Source organism: Pseudonaja textilis, chromosome Z, assembly GCF_049901715.1.
Source record: "Pseudonaja textilis isolate UNSWEBS1 chromosome Z, rPseTex1.2, whole genome shotgun sequence".
In the NCBI taxonomy this organism is placed as follows: domain Eukaryota; kingdom Metazoa; phylum Chordata; class Lepidosauria; order Squamata; family Elapidae; genus Pseudonaja; species Pseudonaja textilis.
The window spans coordinates 110,948,319-110,958,616 of NC_142008.1; the positions used below are offsets into that span (position 1 = coordinate 110,948,319).

At 34.5% G+C, this 10,298-nt stretch overlaps 1 pseudogene; it reads right to left on the reverse strand.

Annotated features, from left to right (window-relative positions):
• Window positions 1-33: 33 nt before the first annotated feature.
• Window positions 34-4,725, reverse strand: LOC148124257 (vomeronasal type-2 receptor 26-like; annotated as a pseudogene).
• Window positions 4,726-10,298: the final 5,573 nt, after the last annotated feature.

The following is a 10,298-nucleotide window of genomic DNA, read 5'->3' on the forward strand; positions in this document are numbered from 1 at the left end:
AATACCCTTTTGTACCAAACTGATTTCTGTAAATCATTTTATGAGGGTTTTTTGCATGAGCTGTTGCTTGTTATTCAGCTCATGTTTTATTAAGATGATATACAGTTTGGGGGAGAAAATGAGGACCAATAATCCAGTACTTGAGGCTAAAATGGAGAAGATCTCCACAGCCACCATGTAGTTCCCTTTGGTGCTCTGGTAGGCTCGGACAAAAGAGATCCAGACACTGCAAAAGAGAAGCATGCTGAAGGTGATAAATTTTGTTTCATTGAAACTGTCTGGAAGGTTCCTTCCAAGAAAAGCCATGGTAAAGCTGATCATGGCCAGGAGGCCAATGAAACCCAGGACACACAAACACACAAAAGGTAGCAGAGCCTTCATTGCATTCCAGGACCATTTCTGTAGGCAGCAAGTGCATGTCAAGATTTGGGAAGGGAGTAGAGCTCACCAGCCACACAATACAAAGGGTAGTTTGAACAACAGAGCAAGAAGGAACCATAAAGAGGGCCATCTTGTTCCCTACCCATGACCTCATCTTAGAATCTGGTTTGGTGGCCATGAAAGCTAAGACCACAATGAGGGTTTTGGCTACAACACAAGAAACTGTCAGAGAGAAAATGATTCCAAAAGCAGTTTGTTGAAGGAGACAGGTTGCCCTCTGAGGCTGACCAATGAAAAGCAAAGGGCAGAGAAAGGAAAGCATGAGGGAGACCATGGAGGAAAAAAAATTGATTTCTATGAATATAAATGGATTGAACTCAGCTATTAAAAGAAGAAAAATCTTTCATAAATTAGAGAAGTCAAAATTTGATATAATTTGCCTACAAGAAGTACATATTAAAAAACAACATCGATTATTGGTAAGACCAAAACTGGGGAAAATTTTTACTTCCTTGACTAACTGTAAGAAAAGAGGAGTGGTCCAGTACATTAAAGAAACTATTGCAGCAAAATTGATTTATACTGATGAAGATGGAAGAGTATTAATGGTTGAAATAGTGGATAACAATATAAAAACACTACTTGTTGCAATTTATGCTCCGAACGATAAACAAGAAGAATTTTATAAAAAGTTACATATGAAATCAATTGGACTGGACCATGTCAATATAATTATGATGGGAGATTTTAATGGAATTGTAGATAATAAATTGGACTATACAGCGACAGCATTAAAACAAAATAGAAAGACTCTCCCTAAATCCTTTTTTAAAATGGTAGATGAATTAAATTTAAAAGATAGATGGAGAGAAAGAAATGGTAAAACCCAACAATATACTTTTTATTAAAATAGACATTTATCATGGTCCAGAATAGATATGATTTGGACTTCATCAGAACTAATATCTAACATTCAAGAAATAAATATAGAAACGGGTATATGGGCAGACCATAATCCTATGACAATTAAATGGAAAGGACAAAGAAGAAGATCTAGATGGACATTAAACAACGCTATCTTAAAGGAAAAAGACTTTACACAATGGATGGGCAAAGAATTGGCTTTCTTTTTCAGTGAAAATAAAAAAGAAGATACTTCAATGCAGAATGTTTGGGATACAATGAAGGCATATGCGAGAGGATTAATAATGGATTATACAAAGAAAAAGAATATCAGGAAGAGACAAACTATTAAAGCTTTAGAAGATGATTATAAAAAACTGGAAAAAGAATTGCAGAATATGCCACAGAAAAAGATATTAAATTCAAAATGGATATAATTAAACATAAGATGGGTCAGGCAGAGAAAGAAGAATTGGCACAAAAATTAGAAGTGCTAAACAGAACTATTTTGAAGATGCAAATAAACCAGGTAGATGGCTAGCATACAAATTGAGAAAGGAGAAAGAATCTAGGAAAATAGTACAGTTAATAGATGGTCAAGGCCAAATGTGTTATGGTAATAAGGAGAAAAAGACAATTATCCAAGACTTTTATGGACAATTATATAAGCAGGAGGATTTTGATGAGGAGAGAATTAAGCTTTATCTACAAAATGCTAACCTACCTAAGATATCTGAAGAGACTGAAAAAATGTTAGAAAGTACCATAACAATGATGGAACTAACAGAAGCATTTAATAGGCAGAATAATGGAAAAGCACCAGGCCCAGATGGGCTCCTGGCAGAATTTTATAAAACATTACAAGAATCGTTGAGCACTCCACTGTTAGAAGTTATGAATGAAGCCATGTTAAATAAGAAAATACCCAAAACATGGTCAGAAGCTTATATCACACTTATTCCAAAAGAAGGGGCCAATCCATCATAAATTAAGAACTATAGACCTATTTCTTTACTGAATGCAGATTACAAAATCTTTGCTTCCATCCTGGCAGAAAGGCTCAAAAGATACCTAAATAACTTTATTCATCCTGACCAGAATGGATTCCTGCCAAGGAGACAAATTAGGGATAATATGAGGGTAATTCTGGACACTGGAATATTACGAGGCGCATCCTGAAAAACAAATGGCTTTGATATTTTTAGATGCCCCAAAGGCATTTGATAATGTGAATTGGAGATTCATGTTTTTGTTATTGGAACAGATGGGCTTTGCTAGAAAATTTATTCAAGCAATAGAAGCCATATATGACAAACAAACGGCAAGAGTGATGATAGAGGGAGATTTTACAGATTCTATTAATATAAGAAAAGGCACAAGACAAGGATGCCCATTATCACCTTTGTTATTTGTATTGACTTTGGAAGTGCTGAATAGAAACATTAGAGAGGATCCAAATATAAAAGGAATGAAAATTAAGAAGGAGGAATTTAAATTGCAAGCCTTTGCGGATGATTTGGTTTTTATTTTGGAAGATCCTCTAGGAACAGCTTTAAAGCTACTAAAAAAGATAGAGATTTATGGTGAGATGGCCGGCTTGAAAATAAACAAAAATAAAACAAAGATCTTGACAAAGAATATGTTATTAAAACAAAGAGATGAACTGGCAGATTTATTGAAAATTCAAGTTACGAATAAGGTTAAATATTTGGGTTTATATTTGACATCAAGATGTACTACATTGAAAGAGAATAACTATATTAAACTTAAACAACAGATAGCATCTGATTTGAAGAAATGGGAAAATCTACAATTGTCATTGATAGGTAGAATTTCAACAATCAAGATGAATATTTTACCCAGAATTTTATATTTGTTCCAAACCATACCAATCAGGCATGGTAAAGATTACTTTGAAGAATTAAATAAAATTGTGTTGAAGTTTATATGGCAAGGTAAGAAAGCCAGAATAAAATTAAAACTTCTACAAGCTGCTAGAATTAGAGGAGGTTTTGGCCTTCTGAATTGGGAGTTATACTACCAAGCTGCAAATTTAATGTGGGTTAAAGATTGGATAACATTAAGAAAGACTAGATTGTTGATACTAGAAGGGCATGATTTATTACTGGGATGGCATGTTTTTCTGTGGTATAAGGGAACTAAATCGCAGGGCTATTTTAGAAGGCATTATATAAGGGAGTCTTTATGGTTGAATTGGGAGAAAATTGAGAGAAAATGTTATTTGAAAATCCCAGTCTGGTTATCAACTATTGAAGCTTTTTCTTATCCTATAATATATGAGAAGGAACAAACAGTTAGATATGGGGAAATACTGGATGAAAAGAGTGAACTTAAAACAATGCAAAAACTAGAAGAACAAGGCATAAAGATGAATTGGTTTTCATATGCGCAAATACATTCAGGGTATCTTATAGATTCTAAAGCAGAGAGATTTTATGATAAATTGACTGATTTAGACAGGATCTTGACAGGTATTTGAAGTATTTGATTGTAAATATATTAACAGCGGCTAGGATTGTATTTGCTAAAAACTGGAAGAGTGAGAAAACTCCACCAGAGGAAGAAATTATTAAGAAAATATTGGATTGTGCTGAAATGAGTAAATTGACATTTGAAATCAGAGAACAAGAAGATAAACAATTTTATGAAATTTGGGATCTTTTTTATCAATGGTTAGATAATAAAACATAATAATAGAATATTCAGATTTAGCATAAAAAATTTTTTTCTTGATATTATCTTTATAAAACATTATCAAGATAGATTTGGTATGATCTTATGATTTATTGCAAAATAAACTAAGTAAACTATAGTTATCTCGTTAAAATATGAATTAACAAAATTATAGATAAATGATTTTTTTTAGTGATGATATTAGGTTATACAATTATTGATTGATAATATGAGCTATTATGTAATATAATTATATTAGTGACTAGGAAATAGATGCACAAAAAAGGTGGTAAACCAATCGATGCACTGTATGTAAATTCATGAAGAAGGATGATATTTTTATGTTTTTTGTGGTATGTTTATGTTGTCTTGTTGTTAAAATAAAAAAAAATTATAAAAAAAAAGAAACTGCCAGAGAGAAAATGATTCCAAAAGCAGTTTGTTGAAGGAGACAGGTTGCCCTCTGAGGCTGACCAATGAAATGAAAGGGCAGAGAAAGGAAAGCAGAAGGGAGACCAGGAGGGTGTAGCTGAGCCCTTGGTTTTTTGCCTTGACTATGGGTGTATTCTTGTGTTGGACAAAGACTGCAAGGACCAGAGCTGTGACCAAAGAACAGAAAACAGCAACAATAGCCAAGGTGACCTCCAAATGTTCTTGGAAAGATAGAAAGCTGATCTCTTTTGGAATGCATCAATCCTGGGCTTTGCAGGGATACTGGTCCTCTGGACGCTGATAACAAGAATCCATGTCTGAAAAGGAAAAAAGTCTATTTGGCATAAAACAACACAAAGAAGTAGACCAAGATCAGAAGATAAGGAGAAATAAAGCCCATAGAATCACCAGAAGTAAACATGATTAAATATATATCATCATCATCATCATCATCATCATCATCATCATCATCATCATCATCATATCTTAGCAATGGTGCTGTCATGATATCGTAATTCAGAGTCCAATATTGTTTGTTATTTATTTTTCATTCATTAGGTTAATATCACAATTTTCTTGAGATGTTCTTGGTAACACACATAGCCTTCTATTGTCTTGCTTTGTCTGCAAAAACAAGCTAGCGGGATATGTTGAATTGAGAGAATGACAGGACCAAAATCAACAGTGAACCATCACGCTCAGTTGTGGAGAAACTTATTTGAGCTCAGCCACAAAAACTAACATACATTTTATCCTCCTTAGAACTCTTGCTCAAGTACTATGAGTCTCAACACCCTAAGAATGTCCCATTCCAAGTTTTAAAGAAAGTAAACAAAAAACTGTTCTATTTCAATTTACCACATTAATGGAAAATATGAATCCCAATTTTCTGATCTCTGGTCTGGATAAAAAAGTTAGTTTAAGCCTTGGTCCCATATGAATCCACCAAGGAGAGCAAATGATGAAATGCAAACTCTGTCACAGTAGGTGTGGAGTAACATCACCAACCCTTTGAAAAAGGTCAGAGCTTGTGTCACCATGGAACAACTCAGACATATTTCTATTTAGCTTGCTTTTTACTCAAGGAATTGTAATATCACTGCCATCCCCAATAAATTAAAACTTGGTAAGCGTCATACCTCACCTGTCCAGTTTGACACTTTTCCTTCTGGGCATGGAAGGCAATCATAACAACAAAATGGCTTCCCTTTCTTCTTGGTCTTGCTGTGACCTTTACGGCAAGGTTCGTCACACAAAGAACGAGGCTGTACCTGTGTGCAATGGGAAATCATAATTGCTTTTATTTTCTTAGCAGAACTGACTGAACAAATGGGTAAAGTACAATACATAAATCTTGGGTTGAAACTAGTATAGCAATATAACTTTATTTCTAATTAGGAAGCCTGAATAATAGCTTGAGAAGTAATATTCACATGCCTTTAAAAAAACATATAGAAATATCAAAAATCAAGGAAAAGACCAAGCCATGGAAGTGGTGGGCAAGAGTGCATGTGCACAGAGATATAGTTACACAAATAGAGTGCTCACACAAACACTGTCCAATCTCTTTTTAAAATCTCCAGTTTTGGAGGACTCACAACTTCTAAAGGCAAGCTCTTCCATAGGTTAATTGTTCTTCCTGTTAGGAAATTTCTCCTTATTTCAAAGTTGGTTCTCTTCTTGATTAGTTTCCATCCATTGCTTCTTATCCCACCTTCAGGCGCTTTGGAGAATAGCTTGACTCCATCTTCTCTGAGGCAGCCCCTTAGATATTGGAACACTGCTATGATGTCACCCTTAGTCTTTATCTACCAGTGTTGTTAGATACGTTTCTCTGGGTTAAATTTTCTTTTAAAATATTTTCAGAGTGAATCATGGCTATCAGATATACATATATAATCTAAAATGGATATCCCTGAAGTCCCCAAAATGTGTCCTCATTCTCAGAATCCCCTGTCATTAAACTATTTAGAATCTTTCAAATTAAATTTGGTTATAAAGATAGATGGAATAAGCATCAAGTGATTAACCTATCTTGGAACAGAGGAAATAAGTAATGGACTGTAGACAGAACATACCTGGTTAAATCTCTCTGGCCATCTGATGGCATCAACAAAAAGACTGAATGCATTGTCTTTGAGACCTCTGAGATAAATGTTCCCACTTTGGATCGATGTAGTGTTAGGTTTGGGAATGTGACCCAATTGATAATATTAAATCCTGCTTCCAGGTTCCCATTCTGATCAAAAGAAATCATCTTCCCAACACTGTTGTTAAATGAGACTTTTCTGAGATAATGGTGGAACTAAAATGAAGGTGGAAAAAAGTAATAAAGGTATGCAAATGTAATACAAACAATATAACAGAAAGTGAGGATACTTCATAGGAAATCAGAAGAGCAATTTGCTGATGCATGGGAGCTCCACAAACATGAAGCTTAGCTTCCAGGTGCGTGCATGTGCACTGGCCACCTGTCCTTCCATTTTCTAATGAACATTTGCATGTGAAGACCAGCTGGCCAGCAGTGCATGTGCTCAAGCAAGCTGCTGTTCTGGTTTCCAGTGCTCCTGCATGTGCGAAGACCAGCTGTCTGGCATGCACATGCACTCTGGGGAGCTGTTTTTTCAGTTTCTGGTGCTCCTGTGCATGCACAGACCAGCTTTGGAATATCTTTGACTGACTGGTGGGAAAAGTGGAAAAGATAAAAGTTTGATTTGAGAACCTGGGAAGATTTTGTGTTTAACTTGACATTTTGGAACATTGGAGTATCGAAGGATGGGAATACAGTGGGCCTTGCAGATTATAAATACTAATTGACAGAAGACAAAAGAGTATAAAAGACCTTTCTAAGGATAAATATTTTTCCTTTTTCTCTTTTTGCTCTTTGATCCTCTTTATAAAGAACAGCCTGTGTGGACTGACCTTGTGGATTATTGGATTTAGCTTAACATCTTGGTACATCAGAGTATCAAAGACTGGGGATACATTGGTCTTGTGGATTATAAACCTAATTGACTGAGATATTGAGAAACTGAAAATTGGTTGAAGTTGAGGGAATTGGAGTTTGATCTGGGATATTGAAGTGTTGGGGAGTTGTTTATTGTTAGCCTTTGGCTGATTAGCCTTTTGCTGTTAGAAGGTGGGTGTACCTTCTGCTAGTTTATTAAAGGGGAAAAAAGAGAAAGAAGGGATTAATATTAGCTGCCAAGATGGCAAGTACTTCACATTTAACCGAAATAGGGAAGAAAGCATCCTACACTATCATTGCCATCCTCAAGTCCATCTAATCAGAGGTTAATAGAGAGCAAATTACAGCTGGAGAAATCAAATACATTCCAAAAGGAAATGCAAGCAATTTTTCAGTAACAAACATAACAAAACAAAAGCCATAACAAAAAATCATAACGAGATAAAAAAATATATAGGTGAAGTGAGAAATGATATGGGAGAGGTGAAGGAAAATAATACAAAATATGGATGAAAAATGTGAGAACTTTCAGTAAATGGTAACAAAAAATGAAAAAAGAATTGAGATAATGAAGGAGAAATCAGAACAAGGAGAGAAAAAAGTTGATGAAATAAATTATAGATTGATACAAGCAGGTAAAGAGCTGGAAAGTACAGTGATAATGCTAGAAACAAAAAAGCAGCCTACTATTTAAGATTTCAGAATATAGAAGAGGAGAAAGAGGAAGACCTACCAGACATGATGAAGGAGATCTTGGCAAAGGCATTAGGGATTGATAGGAAGGAGATGGAGGCAGACAAAACTTTTAGAAAACATACAAACTATGCGAGGAGAAGTACACGTGAGATTTGTGAAAAATCGATGAGAGATGAAACACTACAACACAAGGGGAAACAATTGGTGGTTTTGAAACAGATCGATAGGAGAGTAAGAGACCTATGGAAACAATACATAACAATACTATGGAACAGTTAATTAGAAATTAAAAAAATGAAATTGAAAAATTGAAATTAAAAAAGAAGAGTATATGTTACAAGCATTTGCAGACAACCTAGTTTTAATACTAGAAGAGCCACTAGAAACTGGCCCCAGACTGATAGCAAAAATTGAGTAATATGGAGAAGTTGCAAGGCTGAAAATAAATAAAGAAAAAGCTAAAATAATAGTCAATAATCTTACAGATAAATAGTGAAATGAACTGATAAAGAAGATAGAATTTCAGATAGTAAAGGAAGTGAAATATTTAGGAATCTACTTAACAGCAAGATGTGCAACAAAGATGACAACTATATAAAGTTAATGCAACAAATTAAGCTGGACTTGGAGAAATGGGAGAACTTACAACTCTCAATGATAGGGAGAAAAGCTGCTATAAAAATAAACCTATTACCTTTTCTTATACCAAACAATACTGATAAAATTAGAGAGAAAAATATTTTGAGGAATTGAATAAATAATTTTGAAATATAACTGGCAAGATAAGGAAAGAATAGGATTGAAAATGTTAGAAGTGTCTAAAGATAATGGGGGCTTTGGGTTACCAGACTGGGAGTTGTATTATCAGGCAACTGCACTTACATGGGTGAAAAAAATGGATAAGCCTGTGAAGAATATTATTAATACTGGAGGGCCGTGATCTCCAAGTAAGGTGGCTTGCCTTTCTATGGTATGGAAGGAATACAGTACATAGATATTTAAGATACTATGTCAGGAATGCTTTATTTTTAGTATGGGAAAAATTAAGTCACAAAGCTATAGGAAAATTCCAGTCTGGCTTTCTACAATGGAAGCACTGATACATCCAGATGTTGTTAACTTGGAAAAAACTGTATCCTAAAAAGACATTTTAAATGAGAAAGGGGAACTTAAAACCAGACAGGAAGTACAAAACCAAGTGATTTAGCATGGTGGCCATACTTGCAAAAGCAATCAAAGTATGAGATAGATGTGAAAACATTGGGTTTCTATAAAGAATTAACAACATTTGATAAGATATTATTAGGGATAGATGAAAAACTGATAAGAAAATGTATAATTACCTACTAAGCTTTAAAATGGAAGATGAACAAGTTAAAAGAAACAATGATAATATGGGCAAAACCTTTGGCTATATTATAGAACTAGATAAATGGCAAAAACTTTGGGATAGAAATTACAAAGTGACAATGGCTACTGCATACAAAGAAAATCTTTATGAAATGTTTCACAGGTGGCATTTGCCACCAGCAAGATAAGCAAAAATGTTTATCAACATGTCCACCAAATGTTGGAAATGCAATCAGGCACTAGGTACCTATTATCGTATGTGGTGGACATGCATAAAAGCAAGAAAATATTGGACAAAAATACACACATTGCTAGAAAAGATGATTAAGCAGCATATAGATTTAAAGCCAGAAATATCTTTGTTAGGTATAATACAGTGGTGGGATTCAATTATCTTTTACTACCCGTTCTGTGGGTGTGGCTTGGTAGGCGTGGCAGGGGAAGGATACTGTAAAATCTCCAGTCAGAAGTAGTATTTGCTGGTTCTCCGAACCACTCAAAATTTCCACTACCAGTTCTCCAGAACTGGTCAGAACCTGCTGAATACCATCTCTGGTATAATACCAGAAAGTTATGATAAAAGGACTATATAGTTAATCCTACAGGTATTGACAATAGCAAGAATTTTTTTGCACATTATTGGAAAAATTGGAACATCCCACCAGATGAAAATGTAATTCGGAAAACACTGGATTGTGCAGAGATGGATAGATTGACATTGAAAATGAAAGATAAAGGAGATACACATTAATGTGGAATAGGTTTTATCAATGGTTGGATAAGAGGCAGAAATTAGATGAAAAAAGATCATTGTTATGAGTGAAATATGAATGTTCTCTATAATTACATGTATGGCAGTATAATTAACAGGATT